The sequence below is a fragment of the Labrus mixtus genome, chromosome 18, assembly GCF_963584025.1.
Source record: "Labrus mixtus chromosome 18, fLabMix1.1, whole genome shotgun sequence".
In the NCBI taxonomy this organism is placed as follows: domain Eukaryota; kingdom Metazoa; phylum Chordata; class Actinopteri; order Labriformes; family Labridae; genus Labrus; species Labrus mixtus.
Genome location: NC_083629.1, coordinates 19472612 through 19495897, shown reverse-complemented (window position 1 = coordinate 19495897; position 23286 = coordinate 19472612). Strand labels below are relative to the sequence as shown.

The 23286-nt window shown below is 40.9% G+C and overlaps 1 protein-coding gene across 2 annotated transcripts in view; it reads left to right on the top strand.

Moving 5' to 3' along the window:
• Positions 1-510: 510 nt before the first annotated feature.
• The window catches only part of stag1a (STAG1 cohesin complex component a), a 46403-nt gene continuing 23627 nt past the window's right edge, over positions 511-23286 (top strand). For both annotated transcript variants that reach the window (XM_061062588.1, XM_061062587.1), the window contains exon 1: positions 511-678. The gene's annotated coding sequence lies outside the window, so the exon portion shown is untranslated. The remainder of the gene's footprint in view (positions 679-23286) is intronic.

The window sequence follows — 23286 nt, the reverse complement described above, 5'->3', positions numbered from 1 at the left end:
TTGGACATTTTACTAACTTAATAATCAGTTCAGAAAATGATCTATGATGAATCATGCCTTTTTTTATAAATAAGATACAGCACACATGAGGGCCATGTTTATTTTATATTAAGGTAGAATATATTTTTAACGTAAGGATTTTGTCTTTTGGGGTTGCATCAAATTTGAACGACCCTAAACAATATAAGTAAGTTTTTGGAATCACTTGATTATTGTTTGTATAATTCCTTTATTACAGTCTTATCAACATAATAATTGGGCTCCTACAGAGGGGTGGGGGAGTCTCTCTGCTCCTGTGCGCGTACCCGTCGGTGTTGTGTTGGCGGGGTCTCGCCTCCCCTCCCCTTTCCCGTGCTCGTCCCCCCCTCCTCGCCCCCCCCCCCCCCCCCCCCCCCCCCCCCCCCCCCCCCCCCCCTAAGAGTCCCGGAGGCGCGTTCCCGCCACGGCCCGGTGTGTCCGCCAGGGGGCAGCTGTGTCTCGGTCTGAGGCTGCGCCGCTCCCGCTGCATCACAGAGAGGAAAATACCACCAGATGGCGGTTTAGGATTGCTGCTCTTCTCTCAAGGCGCGGTTCCGCTCGCACGGCCAATTTTCAATAATAAAATACGCACGATATTAAAACGAAAATCGATTTATTGTTTTCGGAAGGCGATAATCGATTCGGCGATGAGCGTTAAAGGTGAGTGTGTGGTGTTTTTGTCGTGTTTTGTGCGGTGGGGAAGGGAGACGGAGCACAGATTAAAGATGGTGGACACAGACAGGGGAAGGCTGGTTGGTTGGGGGATGGGCGTTAGCGGCTAACGGAGGTGAATGTGCTTTCTCTCTCTTCCTCAGTTACATTATAGCCTAGCAGAGCTGTTAGCTTCCAAGCTAGCCCCCCAAATTTTTTTTTTTCCCGGGGAGACAACTTGCTGGAGGGACGAGACGCTGCCGCAGCGCTGGCCCCCTTTTTTTTTTTTTTTTGACACCCAATTTCCACTCGGCGTTGGAGTTTGACTTGTCAACAAATAAAAAGAGCCATGCTGTGTGACGTGCTTTCTTGCTGTTTGCAAAGGCAGGAATCAGAGCATCACCTTCTCTCATTTGCACAGCCGTATTATGATTGTAGGCTTCAGCGTTGCTCTCCTGCCCGTGCAGATGCCATACTGTTGTTGTTGACTTTTTTTTGCCCCCTTGTTTGTTTGCTCTTTGCACACTTGGAGGTGTCAAATGTGTCACATTAATGGGGCTCCTTGTTGCTACTTTCTTTTCTCCCACCCCCCCCCCCCCCCCCTCCCCCTCCCCCTCCTTCAGCATCCTAGCCCCTCTTCCTCTTGCCTTTTCAAGTTTTCAGAGTAGTGGGGACTTTTCAACCCGGGCTAACGATGGACGTGTTGCTCTCTTAATGAATGACAGCACATGCATGTGTGGTCATTTTTTTTTGCAGGATGTTTCACTACATTTATTATGGCGCTTTCTCTTTTCCATTCCCGCCCCCTTCTGTGCGGGAAACAGGCAACAGTGAGCAGGGAAACATGACTCACATTATAGGGGGGATGGGCTCCACCACCAGCCATCCCTACAGGTCTGAACATGCCCCAGTTGTGGTCTTCCCCTTTAACACTGACCCAAGCAAGGTTCACCCCATGCAGTGTAGTTAGGGCTGGTTGATAGGAGGTCAGAGTCCATCCGGGTTGTTAGCATCAACCTCAGATTGTTGCATAACTGCTTTGTTTACAGAGAGCCATGTGATTTTTTTTTTTTTTTTTTCATGCAGGATGTCTTGGTTTGCTAATCTGCAGCCTCGTCTTGTATTGTCAATCAGTTCTTCCGCCCTGGTCTACAAAATGCTTCATTTATCCTGCAGAACAATTTCAACTTTTCATGTAAAACATTGTCAACAGAATTGCCATTGTGGTTTCCATCAAATCAAGTGTCAACTTTAGAACGGGTACATGTGCTATGTTGATATTTATAAGGTCGGTAAACTTCTACGTTGGCCAGTATAACCAACAATGTCAATCACCCTGACAGGAAATAGCTCTATTTTAATTCATATGCTTATTAACGTTACCTAAGCCATGCGTTGATTGACTGTCTTTTGCATCCACTTTGCACACATTGGTTGGATTTATTCCTTGAAAACATGAAAGTTACAGCCCCCCTTTTTAAGTCCGATTAAGCCTTTCGAGGTTGAAGAGATGTCATTCCCGCTAAAATGAAGATTGAATCCTCAACCTTGCAAACCAGCGAGTTTGGAGCCATCATTGGTGGGAAAGTCTTGGAAACTCAAATAAGGATGCGTCTGTTTGTCATTTGACCAATAAGGGACACTTTAGTGACATGTCCACTCGACTTACTGTTCAGCGCTTTGGTCCGCCTCGGCTGTTATAAATGTGCTATATAAATAAACTTGACTTGACTTGGCCATGGTTTAAACTCAACTTTTCAATGGAAGGTGTGGATTGCTTCTTTCAATCAGAGAAGTTCTTGTACCCTGGCGTTGCTTGCTTTTGTTACGAGAACATGCCGAGTGGGTCTTTCACAGCAGGTTCCGTTTTAGAGACTTTTCTGTTGGGCAGTATTGCTGAATGGTTAGCAATGTACTTGGCTGCCTGACCTAAAATTGTCTCTAGAATATATTTATGTTTCATGAATGAATATTTGAATTTCTTGAAAATTCTGCTTTACTGGTACCTTCATCTTGATCTGTACGGGTTGGAAAATGACATTCTGGTTCAGACGGTTGATGTGAATGCCGTTTGGAATGACCTCTTCAACACAAAAGGAAAACAGGATTTGGCTGAAAATATCTTAATATATCCATTATCCATCCACCATGCCTCCTATCCATTATCCAGAATAGGTTCTAAGTGGTTTGGTGTGACATGTAAAAAGTCGATAGAGTTCTTCATTTACCACACACTAACAACACAGTTATCCGTTACACAGACGCACAGTAACCTTTCCCTTTCTTTCATGCAAAAGAAAGGGAAAGACGAACTGATTTCTGTGCCAGAGAACATACCGGTTGGATTACATTGTTCAGCTGTTTACTTTGCAGCAAGAAACACACACAGGATATTTCTGTGGCTGTGCTATTGGACACAGGAGTTTATAAATATCCACACTGTTTGTGCATTACAGTCATAAGTATTCATTTATACATCCGCTCGTCTTCTGCCTCGGGCTTTGGAACAATTTGAAACTGACGCGCAGCAGATTTCTTGCATAACTTTCTGAAGGTGGCTTGATGGGAGGAACGTGTCGCCGTTAGAAACCTTTTAGATGACACTAAGTGTCGACAGGAGAAGATGAATAATTCCTCCTACTTTCTTTGTCATCTGAATCGCTGTGCTCTCTGCCCCCCCCGTCTCTTCCCGTAGTAAAAGCCGTAAAGGACAGACAAGGCCATTGAGGTTAGAACTGGTTGAATAAACACACACTGTATTTTTTTTTACAAGGTAATCATGGGAAGACGAAGATAATAGGTGTTTGTTTAGGGAGAATTGGTTTCAGGCAGGTGTCATTTGGAGACTTAAATGGCTCTTGTAATGAAAGCAGGACGCTGTAAGTCTTAATGTTTTTGAACATAAAGCTACCATCAGGCATTGCATGAGACAGTTAATCACAACGGGAAGAGCAAACCTGGGTCCTGCATTATGAATTGGGCCATATAATAGTCCCAGAGGCTCTTACGGCTCAACTGCGGAGCCATATGCTTATAATGACACAGCCCAGGAGATTATGTAATGTGTTTGACATTTGTCAGAGCCTATTACACGCTGACCTTGATTCAAGACGGGGACTGTAGAAAGAACAATATTTCCTGTTCTTATTGTTGTCCCGCCCGTGGCCGTTCTCAGCACAGTTGAAGAAAGTCCAAAGTAAATGAAATGTCACCACTTATTAGTGCTCATTAGTTTTTTAAAATTGTATCTTTTATTTTATGTTTATCACACATATAGAAAAACATTTAAGTAATGGAACTACCTCAACATATAATTCAACTCAGTATAAGATTTTTTCACGCATCTCCGCTGATTCTGTACATTAACAAGTGCTATAACTTACATTTATAACCTATATCGTCAAAATAAAGAAGTCTGTTCATGTCGTTATGCAAACGGTCCTGTGTAACACTTTCTCAAATAGTTTAGTCATCTCTAGCAGCTGAAAACGAGGCTTTCCTTGTGATGTGGTTTCCTGTTGTGTCGTTAGCTCAGTTGCTTTCTTCAAACCTCTTTATCTTTCTATCACTTCTTTTCACTCAGATCAACTCAGGTCAGGTCTGGGATTTTACAGGAAAGCCAAGCGTAATTTGTTTACTTAAAAAAAAAAAGCAGGCGGCTGAAATGAGGTCTGGCAGTGGTGTCAAGAATCCCCCTCCCCCCCTTTTTCATTCAAGTTAGCCTGAGAATCCATTCATTACTATTTTACAGAAGCACTGTAAAAAGGACTACTTTCTAAAAAAAAAAGAAAAAGGATTGGACACATTATATAAAGTCGTCCTCACTTAAAGGGAAAACTGTTAGTCAGGCTGTTAGTATGAAATTGATTATCTGGAAATGTACATGCACAGTGATGGGAGACGCCGAAGAGCTGCAAGAAGTACATTTCATTAGCTCAGATTTGTAGTGTATCTCTTTATGTATAGGCAGTATCACACAAGCAATGGCATTCATTTTCTTACTTATTTTTAACAGTCCTGGTAATCAGTCAGATGCTCATGTAGAGCCAAGGGGCGAGACACTTAACCCCCAATTGCTCCTCCTGCTTTGTTAGTGGCATATGCATGTGTATGAAGGGAATTAGCTACTTCTGATAGTCACTTTGCAGAGCAACCTCTACCATCAGGGTGTGAATGTGTAGGTGTGACCTGCGGTGTGAAAGCGCTTTGAGTAGTCAGAAGACTAGAAAAGCGCTGTACAAGCTCTTTATCATAATCTGTGAATGTGATGATTGTTTTTTTACTTTAAGGTCAGTGAATAACTTAATCTTTAATATGTTAAACATTTTGAAAAATGATCGTCACAACTTCCCACATCCCAAAGATATCCAAAAACACTCAACTGTTACTGCTATAGATGACAGAAAAGCAGAAAATCCTTTTAATAAAGAAAGTTAACCAGTGCATGTTTCAACATTTTTCTTTGAATGTGGGATGTAATTTCTTATGATTAACTGCTAATCCCCTTATGCTTGCAGATTTACCATCAGTGCTGTACTCAAAAGGGTTGCAGTTTGTAAAACCAACACATTTATTTTAGATTTTCTGCATCCAATCCCTCATCAAAACAAAAACAACAGAATCAGTACTTCCTATAAAGTTTAACTGCGTACTGAGTTTATACTATTTTGTGAATGGATTACTCCGCTTTCTTTCTCTTCATCGCTTGTATTTAAAGGGTCATGCCATCTCAGCTATGCTTGACAGATGGCGAGCGCTTATTTTTCCCCCTCATGAAAATGTGATAGTTCAAAGTATTACTGAGTTCAGATAACAGTCATACATTTATGTTGACATAAAGATGGGTCAGATAATGCAGTGACAACCAGATTCACTACTTGAGCTGTAACGGAGGCAGATCTATCATAGAGGGTATTTGCTGAAGCATTAGCCGTTAAGCTGTCAGGTTAAGCCGTAATGAGACAAGGTGCTTTATGTGTGTGTTTGAGGCTTGTGATCTCTCCCTGGTGCTCTTACATGGCTCAGTGGTTGCTAGGCTGAGCGAACAGAATCTACCTGCAGCTGAAGCTCAAGTTTGTTCTCTGCTGCAGCCAAGACACCAGCTGGCAGTGGCTACTAGATTTATAAAGAGTCAAGAGAAGGTAAACAATACAAAGGCTTTCTTTCAACGTCAAGACACTTCTTCTTTCTAGTCCACTGGTCATCTTTAGGTTATAATTAAATATCCAACATACCATCAGAATGTGTTATTTTTATCGTATTACCTAAAAGATAATTTAATTCCTCTGACTCTTCTAGCCTTGGAAATCTGGGGTTAGTTAATTTTTCACCAATCTCTGCTAATCAGATGTGGAAAGTAACACTTTTTCCATTTGAAAATAACCACATTTATTTGTTAAACCCATCATCACGGGGAATTTCCTGACCTGTTTTCTGCTTTGAGTCAAAAGAGGGAAACGATGGAAGACGTTTGATTAGATTTGAACTATTTTATTTTGGGGCTTTTTGTGCCTTTATTGGTGAGACAGGTCAGTGGATAGAGTCTGAAATCAGGGATTGACATGCAAGAAAGTCTAGAGATGCACTGATCCACTTTTTTTCAGTTACGATCAGATACCGATATTTTGTATTATCATAACTGATATTGTTATCGTTGTTGTTGGTATTATGTGTGAGGCTACAAAATTGGCTCCGTCAGTCCAATATCCGATGCGTAAATTACGTCAATATGGGACCTGATACGGATATTAGATTGGATAGGTCCAATCTCGACTATTTTCCTAGTTGGTTTAACTGAAATTTCAAAAATACAAATAAATTGTTTTAACTGACTAGTGATTTTTGTGCTGACTCGTAGCGAGGGTTATTCCGTTTTTCCATATTTAACCATTTAGTCGACAAAACACACATATCTGTAGTTTGGACTTGAACAGAAGGTTTTGAAGATGATGCTGTAGATATGCAAGTTTGATTCCCAATTGCGTAATATTGTCATGCACCTATCACTTGCCCTTTACCCGAAGACAACAAAGGACTTTAGCCATGACTTCCAGCAGTACGTTCAACAAGGTTAACAAATCACATGTGGCTAACAGTTCTACCTGTCATGGTTAACACTTCAGTCTTAGTTTTGTTATTACTGTTTTTCATTTGTAGTGTTTTCTGGAACTTAGCATCAGGCTGCCAAGTATGTTTCCTGGTCAAGTTTGCACATGCCCAGTGTACTCTAAGGGTACATGTCCAAGAATACAACCACTGGGGGAGTCAATGGGCGTGTGAATGTTTATGAATGGGATTAGCTAACAATACTTATAGACAATTTACAGAGCAACCTCTGCCTTCAGTGTGTGAATGTGATATGGTATAAAACACATTTTCAATAGTCAGAAGAAAAGATCCAAGCTCAAGTCCATTCATTTGTTGTTATTCCTAAATGTGTAGATAAGAGTTTTGATGATGCGTTACTTTGGGGTTTGTTAATCTTGTTTAAGACGACTATAACCTTTTAATGGAAGCATAAAAACTAAAACATTACTGGGTTATTGTTGTCGCCATCACTTCACAAACTTCCAGTTAAAATGCCAAATCAGTGAAATTTCTCACTTTACACGTTGGTTTGTATATAAATTATCTATATTATCCAGCCACCTGCTTTGGAAATATGTTTTATATCTGAGAATTCATCCAGCATGAAATATGTATTTTGGGAAAACATACAATTCATATTTGGTAGTGTGATTGAAAAATGGTGTAAAATGGCTTTTATTGAAAATAGTTTTTGCAGTATTACAGGTTGTTTGTTTGGATATTTTGGTTTCGTCACTCTGCTGTTAGGACACACAGGAGGTGTTGCTCCTGTCTGAGTTTGGATTTCCTGCTGTGCTGTCAGTATGACATGATACTGACAGCACTTCATTTTTGTATCAGTGCTGCGAGGTGGAGCTTTGTAGACTGAAACACCTTATTAAAGACTGAGCCTCCGACAGACGCTCAAAGGAAAGACTGCACAGACCGTGCTTCATTCCCATTGTGTGCAAATAACAGAGTTTAAGGTGGAATGAACAGTGAGCCTTCGTGTTAAGGTCGATGTACATTCAGGATTTGCAAGATTTTGAGCTGAGAAATTGTGTAAGATAAACATTACATAAACATTTATATCAACCATTCAACCACACATGGAAAAAATGTATTGATTTATAACACTATAATGCAGAATACATAAAAATAAAAGCCTTTTTCTAGGCCGACTATTAATTAAAACATGTTAAACAATTTTAATTTTAGCCTGATTAAAAACAGGAAATAGAAATTATCAAATTGTAAAGTAGAATTTATGACGGTGAAATGTTTAGATTCAAAGGAATGAAAACATGAAAAGAAAACAATTGCGATGAAACATTTGAGGAAAAGTATAAAGAGCTGTTTAAAGTTCCTCTGACAAGCTGTTCAAACAGCTCAAAGCCTGAAAACTCAAAGCTTGCTCACCAAATGTTAGCCGTTTTAGTCCTCAGTGGAAAGAATTTCTTCTGGAGCGATAGTTTTGAAAGGAAGTGCGGGTCTTTGCTTTATATTATCAGTGATTTGAGATGTGTGGATTGTACCCTCCTCAAGACATTTTGTTGTGAAAGGAAAACACAAGTTGTGATATTTTATTGATCCCTTTGCCGGGCCGGAGAAAGTAAAATCCCATTTCACAGGCAGAGATTGATATCTTGCTTCTAGCCTTCATGGGCTTTAATATGAAAGGGTTTGAGTAAATTCTCCCCTTTGCTATGGAGGGCTTTGACTCATTTGGATTTACACTTCTCAGGGCAGCCAGATCTAAATTTGGCATCAGACCAGACCCGCAAATCCTTCAGGTGTCATTTGTGCAAGCGAGGTTAACGACCAGTTTCAAGCTCCAGCAAATACAAGCTCCTTAGTATCTGCTGTTGTAGAGAGTGTGTGTGAGTGTGTTTCTCAGTGGTCAGTGTTATTTGTACACCCTCTTATTTAATATTGATTCACTGGTCTGGTGGTCTTTGGTTGCACTGAGTGGATATGAAGTGGTAGCAAAGGAGCAAGACACAGCCCAGTAAGGTGTGAATATACCACATGTACATGGTACTGGAAACACATATCCTGAAAAAACATTTCAACAAGGATTGAGGCCAAACTCACAAACTGAGGCCTGGAAAAGTATTTTAGAGCGAGCATAAACAGGACAATGAGGGGAACGTTTGTTTGATGTATTAACTGTGTCAAAAAGTCCCCACCCCCAAGCACTTCTTTATCAGCAACAGCCATCTTTAGCCTTCTACACTTAGCACCAGCTGCCTCTAAAATCAGGTAAATTGCCTGTACACATATTCACCTCACAGCAGGAGACTTCTACGTAACCTGTCATATTCACTTAAGTAGTAAATACATTACCGGCGAACAGAAAAGAGTATGGCGAAGCTTCATTATGTGCACAAAGGTCCCGCTGGTTTAACCTCATCAATATCGCTCGCTAGCCTGCGGTGAATTGTTTCTGAATTTCTTCCTGCTGTAATCACACATCAGCTCACCCTGATAACATGCAGATTTTTTCCAAGAAGATGGCTGGCAAAGGTCAGGAAAAAAGTAATGGTGTTTTGTGCTTATATGAAAACAGCTACTCAAAAGCTTTAAGTTGGGAACAACATGATTAGATCAACGTTCGGCTGTAGTTGTAACACTGCAAACAGTAGCCACACTCTGCAAACCCAATTACACAAGTTTGAATTTTGGTTCAATTTAAAAAAAAAAAAAAAAATTCACTGGTTCAACAGAATTAATATTTAAATCTTACCGACTATGAAAATAGTCCCCTGTCCCTCTGCTTTTGTCGATCCTGCAACCAATGCGATAAGAACAGCTGCTCTACCAACTGTGCAGAATGAACAGGCATTAGTTGGATTTCTATTATTGTGACATCATCTCTGGAGAGACTGAATGTACAGGGTGCACAACCACATATCATTTTATGATTAAAAAAAAAATCAACTCATTAATAGAAATGCAAAAATACATGGATTCATTAATTCAAAGAACAATTGTGTACAAATATATGTTCTTAGTTGATTGATCAGGGATTTTTCAACGACCCCCAGTTCCTGTTGGCGCACACTTTGGTTTTGAGGTTTTCAGTTTTCGTATTTGCTGTGTTGACTTCTAAAATGGGAAGACCATTAAGTTAGCAAACTTGTCGTAGATATATCATTGTCATTAGTTTGTATTGCTCATACTCCATCTGCTCTTTTAGATCATGTGAAGCAAATGATTATGGGATTTTCCTGCCCTCAATGGTAGACTCCAACAGATTGTTTACCCATAAACCTCTTTCCTTATTCCCCACTGACTCCTTATTATCCTGCCAGCATTATCCACCATCCAAACAGTGCATCTCGGTATCAAAAAAATCCACCACACTCACCTTACTTAAACTGTTGACATTTACAGACAGTTAAATACCTCTGTTGTAGTTATGTTGATTTAATTTAGTAATCTGTAACCATCAGTCATACTTGTTTAATGATGCTACATGTAGCCTGCATGGTTTGATTTTAAAATAAAAAAATAAGATTAGAATTTATTAGTACAAACCATTCCTCATTAAAAAAACACTTTGCAAATCTCACCTGGCCATGCCGGCTACCTGTGTTGTATGCAAAGTAAATATATTGAATCTGCATTATTCATCAGTGTTGCAGTTATTGTGGATTGAGCCTGCAGCTAGTGTTTTTTTTCCAATTAAGTTAAATCTGCATTTAATGGCCATTACATTTCAAAAGAGACATGCTGATGTCTTGCAATGTTTGTCATTCAAAAGTATTTGTTGTTAAATTAAACAGAAAGGCAGAAAAAAGCTGGAACCAGACGATATATTCCTTTTTTGCTTGATAAATCAGTGGTGGTCGTGCCTAATCGTACCGTGACTTACTCATTTCATTGTCTTCCATTCTTCATGTGCACTCCTGATTCACCTGAACGTGTCTCGCAGTAAACACTGATTTCCCATTAGGGCTTTTAGATGTTGAACGACTGAGTGGTCAGGCCTGGCTTATCACACTAACTGCCAATGATTGAAGCTCTTTTGGAATAAGAAATGATTCCCAGACTGGAGCTGTAATTGGCAATAAGCTTTGGTGGCATTTCATACTGTGAATATGCCAATTATTTACAAGATAAATAAAAACTGTCATGGGTAAAACATGTCCAAATGTTAAGGTGACATCTGAACTTTTAAAATTATTTTTCTAATCAACCCTAAGAGCAGCAAATCCTCATATTTGAGAAACTGGGAAAAATATTTTAAAAACATTTTCACTTGTAAGAGCACTTGGTGTGATTATCTTTTTGAAGTAAGCAATGAATAAATTTTAAGGGCAGTTTCACTTTAGGGACCCGGTTACGAGTACACATGACTCCAAGGTACATTTGATTTAATCTGTGTTAAACACAAGCGTGCCAGGCTGAGTCGACTAGAAGATGCAAGTTACAGTCAGCGAGTATGTGAAGGCGATTCTAAAGGTCTGTTTCTGTCCCTCCAAAATCTTCATATCCGCGCAGCATGGGTCCATTTCAAACTCTGAGCTGCGATGGTGGATGTGGAAGTAGTGCGAAGATTTGTTGGTGTCTCAGAAATAACAACATCTACAATAGCAAGATGGACTCCATTGTCTGCACAAGACTAAAACAAATGACGCCCAGTTGATGACACAAGTGGTTGCTTCTTCTTCTTCTTTCTTTTTCCTGGCTGATTTGCAAACCAACTACATGCATACCGCCACATGCTGTATCAGACTGTGTACATACGCAAGTGTGCTTGGGCCGGGAATGATGTTGCTTATGTGAAAGTAGACCAGCACGGGAGAGGGGAGGCTAAACCAATAGTGCCTGGGCCCTTAGTCTTTCAAGTCCACCTGTATTGACTTTCATAATGAGTTACACCTACCCTCCATTCGGAGTGAACAGTGTCGGAGTGTTGCTCCACTAAATGAAACTTCACTCAGAGTGAAGTTTTCATCTCCTTGATGGGTGCTTTATGAAAATTGATGTGCTGTATAAAAATATGCCAATTGCCAGCAGCCAGAGCAGTTGTGTGTTCCTCAGCAGGAGTGGTTAATCTTGTACTGATGTTTCTATATCAGTAAAAGATATAGCTTGTTTCCTTCCTCCTTCTCTTTTCTTTAAATGTACACATGGCCTGGATGGACTACCTTTTAGAGTCTCTGTGTTAAAGCAGCAATCGGTGTCCTTCAGATTCCCTCTCTCTCTCTGTCTACATATAGACAGTCATTATTTCTCTCAGCTGCCTGTACATTATCACGACACCAAAGCATTTCTCCTTTTTTCTGCTTTGACATCTGCACGCTCAGATTAGCAGGCTTCTCTCGTGCCTGTGAAGTCTTCGACGTGCCTCTACATCATTAGCAAGTAATAATGATGGCTGTGAAGACTAATGGCATCCGCAATGGGTGTGTGTGTGCGTGTATGTGTTTGTGTGTGTGTCCTGCCTTGTCCTCTCCCTCCTATTAGAAGTGAGTATGAGGCAGGGAGGTGAGAGAGGAGGAAAGCCCCGACAGACACGAGAAGAATGAATCAGGATTGTCAAAATACCAGAATCTTAAAATGTGATAAGATCGTAGTAAAGGTTAAAAAAAAATATTGACACATATTTCCATATCATGGCAACAAAAATAGAAGCCCTTGACACCCAATATTGAGCAATTTCTTCTCGGTAAGTCTTTAAAAGAGGAAGCAAACTTCTGCGGATATCTACATTTTTCAAATATGAAAAGTCGCGTCAGTATTCCTGCTAGTAAGACGGTGTCTCTCTCGTCGACTGATACACTCTGCTACCTTTCTGTTTGTAAGACACATACAAGTAACTTTTGCATCTTTATTGGTGTTATCATAAATACAAAAAACTTCTGAAGAGTTTCCCTATTTTCCCGGGTGAGCTGCGTGTGTGAATGCAAACGGAATATTTTTTATCCCAGACTTGAGCCAGGATTAAGGCTGCAGGAAATAATCGTTATATTATCCATTTAGGGAAAGTTTCCCGCTGTGAGGTGGATACCTGAAGAGGCAACAATCTGGAAGATTTCAGGGGCAGTCTGTCCTTAAATTGTCTAGAAATGTTCAGAAGTGCATGTGTGGAAAAGGCTTTATGAGACCCAGAAAGGACTTGAGACGTAAACGTCAGTAATCGCTGACCTGTGAATTAAACGGACCACGGCTCTCTCTCTCTTTCTCTTGAATCAGTTTGGATTAAAAAATGTTCTGTAGTCTATTTAAGGCTTCTGTACTATTCGATGATGTTGATCATTAAATTAATAGAAATTCTATTTTTTGAAGAAACATGATAATCAAAGAGTTTGTCAAACCTTCACATAAATTAGGCGTTTTTTCCCCTACTCTGTGCTTTCTGCTGATGTTACACTTTCTCCTTCCCTTTCCCCCCCCCCCCCCATTTGTCCCATCACTCTCACCCCTTCTCTCCTTGCTCTTGCGGCTCCATTTTGCGTCAGCTGCAGCCGAACAGGCAGCCATTGCACAAAGAGGGGGAAGAAAAATCAGTTGCCTCTTCTCTCTGTCTCTTAACAAGCTGTTCCATATCCTTGCCTTTTTTTTTTTCTTCTCATGATCTATTTATCCATTTTTTCACAGAGGTATTTCTCTAGAGATTGGAAAAAAAAAATCTATTTTTCAGCAGAGATCTTATCAGTGTGTGCAGTTCACACAGCATCCTCCCCCCCCCCCCCCCCCCCCTTCTTTCTTTTTTGCTAAGATCAGGCTTTGTGCGCTGCAGAGAGCAAGCATACTGTAGTTTGTGGCAATAACAGATGGCTGTGTGCAGCATGTGTGCGAGAGTGTGTGAATAGTGACACGACTTATGTGTCAGACTCTCTAACTCTGTGTCGGATGGGTAATCTCCCGTGTGACATAATCATAATCTGGTTAAACCAGACGGCCACAGTTGGCCTCAAGGCTGCTCCACATTGTGAGGCCAAGGCTCTTTGGTCTCAGTATGTATGGTGGCTGGCAGCAGGATAAAGTACAATTATTGTCTCTGGTGTTCAGCTTGAAGCTTTGGCCCAGAGAGACCGATTGTGGTTCAAGCTCAAAAGTCAGGCTCTGAACTTGGCCTTCATGTGGAGAGGGTTTTAAAGGCACAGGAGTCAGCTGATCGGTTTATTCTTTCTCTAACAGAAGTCCTACTCTTTGTCATAAGCACTGATATTGTAAATTAGGACTTCATAGATTCGTTGAACTTACCAGGAGTTGTGGAAACATTTAAAACAAATACGATTAAGCTGTCGTTAACAAGGACAGTGAAGGATTTTTTGGCCTGTTAGTTACCCAGCTGGTTACTCTTTTGATAAATTGTCTGTTGTATAAAATAAAAAAGGCAGTGTCTCAGCATACTTTCCAAAGGCCAAAGCTTACATACTCAACTGTTTGAAGTCTGACAGAGAAAAGGCCTGCCAGCAACCAAATTGGTTTACTTGCTGGTTTAAATACTTTGGCTGCTGCAGACAGCTCTTTTTAGTGAGACTGCACGTTAGCTTCTGACCTGACGAAGTCATCAAGCAGCTAAAAGGACAGATACTTTACGCTTATGTTGGTGGAGAAACAGTTTTAAAAGAAGAAGTTATTGGACATGCAGGTGAACAAAAAAAACCCTCAAAGGAATGCTAATGGACCTACTGCAAACTGTACTAATACGGTAGTTGAGCTAAATCAACTTTGAATGTGATTGCATATCAGTTTCCTGTTCACATCTAATTTTCTCTGCACAGAGGTGGCAGTAGTTCCCCGAGTAGTTCAGTGTCTGAACTACTTAGGGAAGGAAAATTGCAACTTTTTTGAAAAAGTGAAATCATTGTAATGGACATGGCTTGCAAGTATGAATGTGTGTTTCAGTGTCTTTGCCATTATTTTTAACTGTTTTAAATGTTTATTTTTGTCCAGATTTTATCAGTATTGCTGCAGGGCACCCCAAGAAAAGAGACCTCTGTCTCAGTGGGTCCTCCCTGCTAAAATAAAAATGACTTTAGTACTTAAACTTCAGTAATACTTTGACTGAGAGTCATATTTAACCAGGGCTACATACTTTGACTCAAGTAATAAAGCTGTGTACTTTGTCCACCATTGTCTTGAGTAGCTCAGTCTGTAGGGACATGGGTTGGGAACCGGAGGGTTGCCGGTTCACTTCCTGAGCACTGCTTCCCTTGAACAAGGCACTGATCCCCCCCACCACGACCATCCCCCTCACTCTGACATCTCTCCATTAATGCATGTCCATAGGTTTGTGCCTGTGTGTGTATTTCAGCCCGTGTGTGTGTAGCATGTCTCAATAACAGAGTGTAAAACTGAATTCATGAAATTAATAAAGTATATCTTCACGTTTTGAATAGCTGGCATAATTACCCATATGTCTGCCTTGCTTAAGTGTTATATTCTTTTAAAACAATTTCAGAAGTGGAGAACAAGTATTTCAGTTATTATTCTGCCTCGGTTGTAAAGGCGTCCACATCACTTCATTAGAATTGAATGTGAGCTGGCAGGTGCTAGATTGAATGCATCATCATCATTGGACCAAATTGGAGCCGTCTCTCAGCTCTGCCTTCATGCAGTTGAAGCGACTTAATTTCTGCAGTGAACCCTGATGAGAAAGAATGTGCGAAATGATTCAGTCAGGTTGAGAAGCTGTTGCTGGTTTTGTATTTTTTTTTGCCTTTGGTCTGCTGAGTCACAAAAAACACTCAAACTTCCCTCTTTTGTTGTTGGTAATCAGAGCAGCGTGTTTACAGATCATGCAGGTCACCACCTGTTGTCATATTCTGTTTCTGTTCCCTTTTTTTTCACAGGCAGATCAGTAATGTCTGAACTTCCTTCTCTACCTGTTTGCTTTGCATGTGTGTTGATATTCTTCAGCGAAGAGCTCACAAACATTCGTCCAAGTAAACGTTTCCAACAATCTCTCCATGCATGGATGATTTAACGATAATCTGCTTTGCATACAGCCTTACATGGAAAGGAATCAGACATTGGAAGCCACTTGAAAATCCTGTTACTCAATGCTTCTGCACCACCCGCTGTTGTAAAACAAGCAGCAGAAGTCATTTCCTGAAGAAATGAAACAATGAACTTGATGAGGGGAAGTGTTGCTCCAAATTTAACAGAAAGATGGAACCAGCAATAAGTCACCCCCTGTTCATACATGCATTCCTGAAAGTTTCCAGAAATTGCTCACATGGCAGGATATGATGTAAAAGGATACTTTTGAAATCACAGCAACATAGTCCCAACGCTGTGATGACAGTTTCGGTCTCCATATCAATGTTATGTGTAATTGGATGTATCAATGAAAGAGTGTAAACGAAAGAGCTTGAGAGGCCCTTTTTATGATATTTCCCCTCTTTTCCTTTGATGTATTTTGCCCTACGTGCCGGTCTGTTGCAATCACAACACCAGCATGTAGAATATTCACCACCCTATCAAATGCGGCAGGACTTCTGGCTGAAGCATTTTAAGCCAAAAACATTAACTTGTGCTCAGTTTGACAAGCAGCGAGTTCTGTGGTGTCTGAAATATTTAAAGATGACATGTTTTACTAATCAAAGTTTTGCATGCACCTCGTTGGCCCTGCAGCCTCAGAGTGCCAAGACTGAGCAGCCGAACTGCTGACAGGATGTTGGCCAGTGGCTGGAGGGTTTTGTACAACTTAAAGATCCTCAGATTTACCAGTTTTCCTCCAGTGATTTGTGATGGCAGGCACTATATTATTATATTTCAATATAGAGGTACATCCATATGTCAGTAAGAACCACTGCAGGCCGTTCACAGCGCTGCTAAGCCATGCCAGTGAGTCAGTGTCCTCCCTTTATTATATTAATGTTGTCCCAGCTCACAGCTTCTCACCGAGTTTACAAGCATAATACACATGACCTTGGCTGCTTTATTCAACAGAGTCTATAATATACATCCTGAATGTAGCTGTTAGAACTAGAAGCATTTAGAGAGGGGATTTTCTGAGATAGGATTTTTGAGTCCTTTCTGCTCAGTGCAATAAATGATCATTCACCACCCAGCCTGTGCGCTGTATCTTGAACCATTTCTCAAAGGACCGATTAGAGCAGCATATTGAAATGCAGTCCTTTCCCCAAAACCTACCAACCAGAAAATCTTGAATTTAAAATCAATTTTGTAGTCTTTTTAAAAAAATAAAATGTATAGGAAGAAGTCTCATGAAAACGTCTGGATCATGTCAAAAAAAGTCAGTGGCACCAAAAGACTTGAAAATCTGTGAGATGCATAAAAAACACATGATGGAGTATCTCACAGTTAATAAGATTATCTTGCAACAGGTGACATGATCGGGTATAAAGAGAGCGTCCATGAGGGATTGAGTCTTTCATAACTTTCACTCTGTGAAATGTATTAAATTGCAAACAATCTGGGCATTTCATCGTCTACAGTTTATAAGTGCAGTGCAATCTGAAGAACTCTCTGTATGCAGAGGAAAAGGCCAACACCTGAAACTGGGTGGCCTTGATCTTCAGGCTGCTTTCACAAATGCCAGCTGAAACTCTACCGTGCTTACTAGTGACTATACTGAAGCTCAGTGTTAAGAGAGTCTCTACCTGCGCTGCTGTGTCCTCACATTTATCAGGTGTTTAGCTACTCCTCCGCCTCCCACAGTGACAGTGGGACACGTTATCAGTTTTTATTTATGGCGATGGAGGCGAGGTTTAGCGATTTAGAAATGTGTATCCCCGCCATGAAAACAAAAGCATTAGTTGCTGTAGCTGGCCGGTCCCCATTAGCTGATGCAGGACAGTGTAGCTGACCATGGCTTTCTACCAGCAGCCCCAGAGGAGCAGCGGCTCAACACCAGGAAGCAGGGTGGGGCTTTATAAGAGGCTAAAGGAAGCAAAGCATGAAGCTGTAGTAGCCCCAGGCCAATTTACTTCTAGTACACTCTCCAACGCTAACACAGACATTACAAAACGGGTTGTTGGATAGACTGGGTTCGGTATAAATAAAGGATAAAGTGGCCAAGCCGATGGTGGTGAGCGTGGGTCAATCAGAGTAGTGTGACGGTCACACACCAGCAACGTGCAGTTGTTGCGAAACAAAATGAGTTCATCACTCAAGTTCTGATTGGGACACCCGCCAATGTCATCGAACCTCATTTACTTACGCCAAATGAAGTATTTAACCCACATTTGGCGAGTTGCTGGTGCTAATTTTTGACCCTGCATTCTACTTACCAACTGGAATGTATGTACGGTTGTTTGGCTTGGGGACTCAAGCATGGATCAATCAATCAATTCATAACTAAGTCCCAACATTAATCCATCATTAGCACAGCACAGTGACTAGGAGTTAAACTACCAAATACATCCTAACCTAAACAACTTGGTTTTTGTTTTTAAATGAATAAGAGAATAACCTTGTCGTTACTTATAGGTGTTGGAATATTATCAATGACCTTTTTGTATTGCTTGTAAAGATCAATTCACACAGTGCTGTGAAACAACAGGTTTAATCAGAGGCAATAATGATAGCTGTTCAGGAGTGTGCATGAGCTGTCTGACTTAATGGCGGGCTGTTTGTCATACTTTCAGCTGCTGTGATTTACTTTACAACATGAAGTGAAGATGTCTGGAGGCGGTTCCACAGCTAACCATGTGGTTAAGACATTTAACACTCATTCTTCTCGTCTATTTTAAGATATCAGCCTTCTGGCAATTTCGTCCTGAACAAACATCAATCATTCCAATTTACGCTATTCTTATCACTCAAAACGTTTTTTTATTGCACTTACTGGTTAATCATTTACATTCATACAGTTATAGTTCAACCACAGCAGAGGACCCTGAGCCACTTTGACCCGCCGTCTGGAGGATTAAACCGTCTTGATTTCCAGTAACAGGATGATCCCAGAGGACAGCAGGTCTACAAAGCTCGAAGATAAATAAATCCATTTAAATCCATCGTGGTTAAACTAGACTGCTGCCCTCAGGCATTCAGGGTTCAGGCCATGACACTGCAACGGATCTCGTCATGGACAAAGCAGGGATGATTGACGAGTAGAGCCACCTCGCTCACTGTCATAAAGAGTGGTGATACAAGAACATAGGAGACGTCAGACAGGAGCAGAGATAAAGAAAACAGCTGAGGATGATTCAGGGGGAAATCATTCACAACAGAAACTGTCAAGGATAAAAGCCTTTTATGAGAGAATGATAAAATATTTAATGAACAATGTTGTAAATTACAACACTTGAGGTCTGTACTGGCCATGTTGCTACGGAAACCAACCTAGTAAAGTCAAGTGCTTTACATCCATATTGAACAGAAAAGGGCATTCTGTCTTTTTTTAAAATAATATAGCTTGTAAAAATAATTAGACCACTTTGACTGCAGCCGCACAGAAGGAGGGAAGGAGGTGAAAATCTTCTCAAGCCAAAGCACAATCTAAAATCAGCTCAGAGATTCAGCAGCTGTGGTGTGTAGAGGCAAAGTTAAGAAGCTTTAGCTGGTGTCAGTCAGTAAGGGCTCTGCAGAGCATTACATTCACTGTGGCTGCGATATAAAGAGAAATTAAGAGCTCACAAGTGAATCCGTTCTTATCTCTGTGAGCACCGTTGGATGTTTGTTTGGGGTCATGGTTTTAAAATCTCGCTGTATAGCTCGCTTACGTGGCGTTAAGTGAACCTTTCTGTCTGTTTGAAGAGCTGGAGCTAATTTTAGGAGACAGTGAACAGGCTCCCCGTGGCATGCAGTCAAGTCGTTATCGGAGTGCGACTGCTCATTTAATTAGAGAATTTCCATTTTTTGTTTTGTAGATTTGTTGAGCTATGGAACCAATGATGTCATGCTTCTCATTGCTTTGGTAATGTCTCTTTTTTTTTTTCCTTTATTGCACAAGCATCAGATAAACACTTCATGATTACCATAAAACCCGGAAAAAAATGTGCACTAGATTGTAAGAGGCAATCTGTTTTTTGGGGGGGGTCTCCCAGAGGGGGAATACAAGGTTTAAACTGTCTTCCTGTGTGACTATTTTCCATTGTGTAGCTCTTTCAAGTACTGTTTGTTTTTGCCATGTGGAGTTAGCAATCCTGGTAGCTACCCGTACGGTAGTTGAGCTCTCAGCCTACAGTAACGTTAGTAACAACGATAGTTGTGAAGCACTGACTCTTTCCAATCTAACAAGTACTCCACAAGGTGTGTTTACCTAACGGTATACATGGATAATTAATGGAGCAAAAATCAATCATCAGCAAATAAAGGGATAACAAATTTTTAGTTGCTTCCCTAATTAAGAATCTTCTATCTGTAGTGGAACATGAAATCAAGAGAAGTATCAGGAACCAAAAGTAAGGGGACTAAAGGCGTGTCGAGCCGCTCTATAAAGTTAAATGGATGCACAAGACTCTGAGAGCTGCCAAGAAAATGCTGTAGGACTATAATTTCTTTATAAATGGGTCATGCTGGAACCACAGATAATCTTTCTCACATTATTTTGAGCTATTTTTAATATTTTTTTATAGCCATCAATTCTGGTACTGGGAAATCCTGAATTACATTTCAGGGATTCTGCTTATTAGGGAAAAACGTACGTAACCCCTCTGGCAGAGCTTCAGGGCGCCCTGTTGTCCCGTATCATGCTGAAGCATGATTGTTCTCCCCCACCCCACCACCCCCACCCACCCCACCCCACCCCATCCCATCCCATTCCCCCGCTGACCTGCACTCACACTGCTCCAGGACTAACCAGGCCTGAGCACGGTCACCTCTTGTAGCCTACATAACGTCGCAATAAAACACATGCATGGCTTTAGGTGATCGTGAAGCCTGCATAGTTCACAAGCGAGGCAGAGATCCACTGTTGAGTCCGCGTCAGCACACGGGACTGACTGCATTTACTGACTTTGTGGCTTATTATGAGGCATTTTAGTCACATACAGCCATTACAACCCAGGATTTCTCGATAATGGAAGGCTGTCCACGTTTCATGCTCGTGCTCGTGCATGAACTGTACCGTGTAGAAGCACACCTTTTCCAACCGTGCCAGGGCCAAGGAAGTGAGACGGAGCAGTCGCACTGGTCAAATGAACTGGACTTTAGGGGTGAAGGGTTCTTGGGCACGGTACAGATTGCCTAGTGTGAGTGCGCCCTTAGTTTCTTCCAGCTAGTAGTTACTATTGCACGTCTTTTGATTGTCTTCCTAAGCCTCAATAAATAGTCAACACATGACTCTCCTGGATTACTCTCCAAAATAGACAATTCATTTCTTCTGTAATGTGCTGACTTTGTTTCATGTTTTTCTGTTCCAATCCTGCCTATAAATTTACATACTTCTCTCACTGGTGGCCCAGCGGGAAGTGATAACACCAGGCTTAGCTCACTAATAGGGATCACTGTCTCACATCCTCCAGTACTGACTGCACAGACAGAAATAGTAAGCTGGTCCCCGTTGGCTTCATTGATGGTAACACATGCATACAAGGAAATGTACAGAATCTGGACAACCATCATTCATTCATAGTCCTGTCTTTAACTGAGTCGTTAGTTGTGAACAAAGTCTTGTGTTTTTCAGTCTCAAATGTAGCATGAAGTATCAGAAACAGGCTTGTACTACATTGTGTCTCCAGAGATAATGGCCAATTAGAGCAGACGCAGTACAGGTTACAGTTGGCAGAAGAAGTGGTCAGCAGGGAGTAAGACAAAGAAAGGTGTGTGTGTTTCAGTGTGATTAAGCTGAGTTTACAGGAGAAGTTTTGCGAGAGCAGCTCTTTTCCGACAGAATATGCAATCATCACACTTCATGTTCATAATCAGCTGTAAAGCCTGTTTGTGTTGCCTTTAAATCTTTAAATAATTTAACAGTGAGAACATGTCAGTTGTGCAATTCTGAAATATTCACATGAAGGAAGTGGAAGTCCACTACACTTATTATCAGCTCTGCGTTTTGATCAGTAACAGCAGGGAGAGAAGTTTGATAAGCTGTATCTTGTGCCCTTTGTTGAATAATGGTGTCGCTGTTCTTTTAGAGTGACATTGGATACATTTGAGATTTAATTGCAGATGCAAATGCAATAGTTTACTATTTTGATAAACAATTGTATCCAGGATTTTCTCCTTCTTTATCACTTATTTTATTAAGAGTCTTCGGGTTGTGGACTATTGAGCTTTGTTGTGTTTTTTTTTTCACACATACACCTCAGACTTCAGACAGCCTTGCCCCTGAAATCTTCCTGTTGCTTTTTCACATCCCTCACAGTGCAACGTTCTTGGTATGACATGATGTAAGGTGGATGTCCCAAGAGTCATTTATTTAATTTACCTTTGGAGCAGCGTTATAAGAGTCATATTTGCAAGACATGAAAAAAGCTAGATGATACCCTTTTTGGACCCAAAGGAAATAAAATCTCTTCAGAGTTTTGAATGCGTGGAGGGACCATGAAACACATCAGCTTAGGTGGGAAATATTTTGTACAGTAAGGCTGGCTTTCTGCCCTTTTTTTTTTTTTTTGGCTTTCTCACCCTACCAGCACACTCAGGAACTAGAATTGATTTATTACTTTGAATAGAATAACACCCATTGATTTTTTTTCCTAGCACAGCTTCATCACCTGCTAAACATGTCACACGTAGCAGTGATCATCAACTATCATTAACTTAGTTGTAAAGCCTGAAGACAGAAGTTTGGCTCAGAAATGTGTTTTCCCCTGCCTAAACAGAAATTGAATTCCCTGCTGGAAAAGCATTTTATTGCCTTACAGTTATTTTAAGATCACAGAAATGTCAATGGCACATGTGGTAAACACTGCAACTATTAAAGTGACCAATGTTGCATTTGTCTTGACAAATGGGGTTAGCTTTTCACTCTGCAAGCCTGTTGTTTGCTTTGTTTTTTTATATGCCATTCTCTTCTGAGTCAAGGCCTCATTGAAATGAATGAGGGGGCTGCGTTTGTTTTAACAGTGTTATTTTCTCTCTGGATATGGCCTCAGGGGGTGTAACAGTTGTTGTTTTTATATATATATCCAAGGAGCTGCAACATTGGGGGCGTGTTGTTCAGGTACCAGTGAGACAATAAAGAATGAAACAGTCCAGGGAATACAGTTTTAGTTACAGATTAATATCTTTAAAATCTTATCAGACACTTAATAATGACTGTTGGCTATAAAACGTAAGTTATCAGGACGGAGTGTGCAGCTGCTTGTCTCTGATTTGCTTTAAAGCGTTGTGTAGAAGACATCAGTCATGTTGCATTCAGGACAAGTTGAGCCAGGTTGAACTGTAAACTGGAGGATTTTTTTTCTCTATTTATTCATTATTTATTTAATTTATTATTCCCTGAGGGAAATTCTGGTTATTGAGAGATCTCATACACAGAGGCCCGAAATACACACATGCACAAACAGGACCTGAGGACATGCATTAGTGGAGAGATGTCAGAGTGGGGCTGTTACACACTGCTACACAGGGAATGTACCAGAGCCTTCGGGGGTTCGTAGCCTTGCTTTAGGGCACCTCGGAGGTGATCGGGAAGTGCCCTGGCACCTCTCCAGCTACCAGACCGACTTC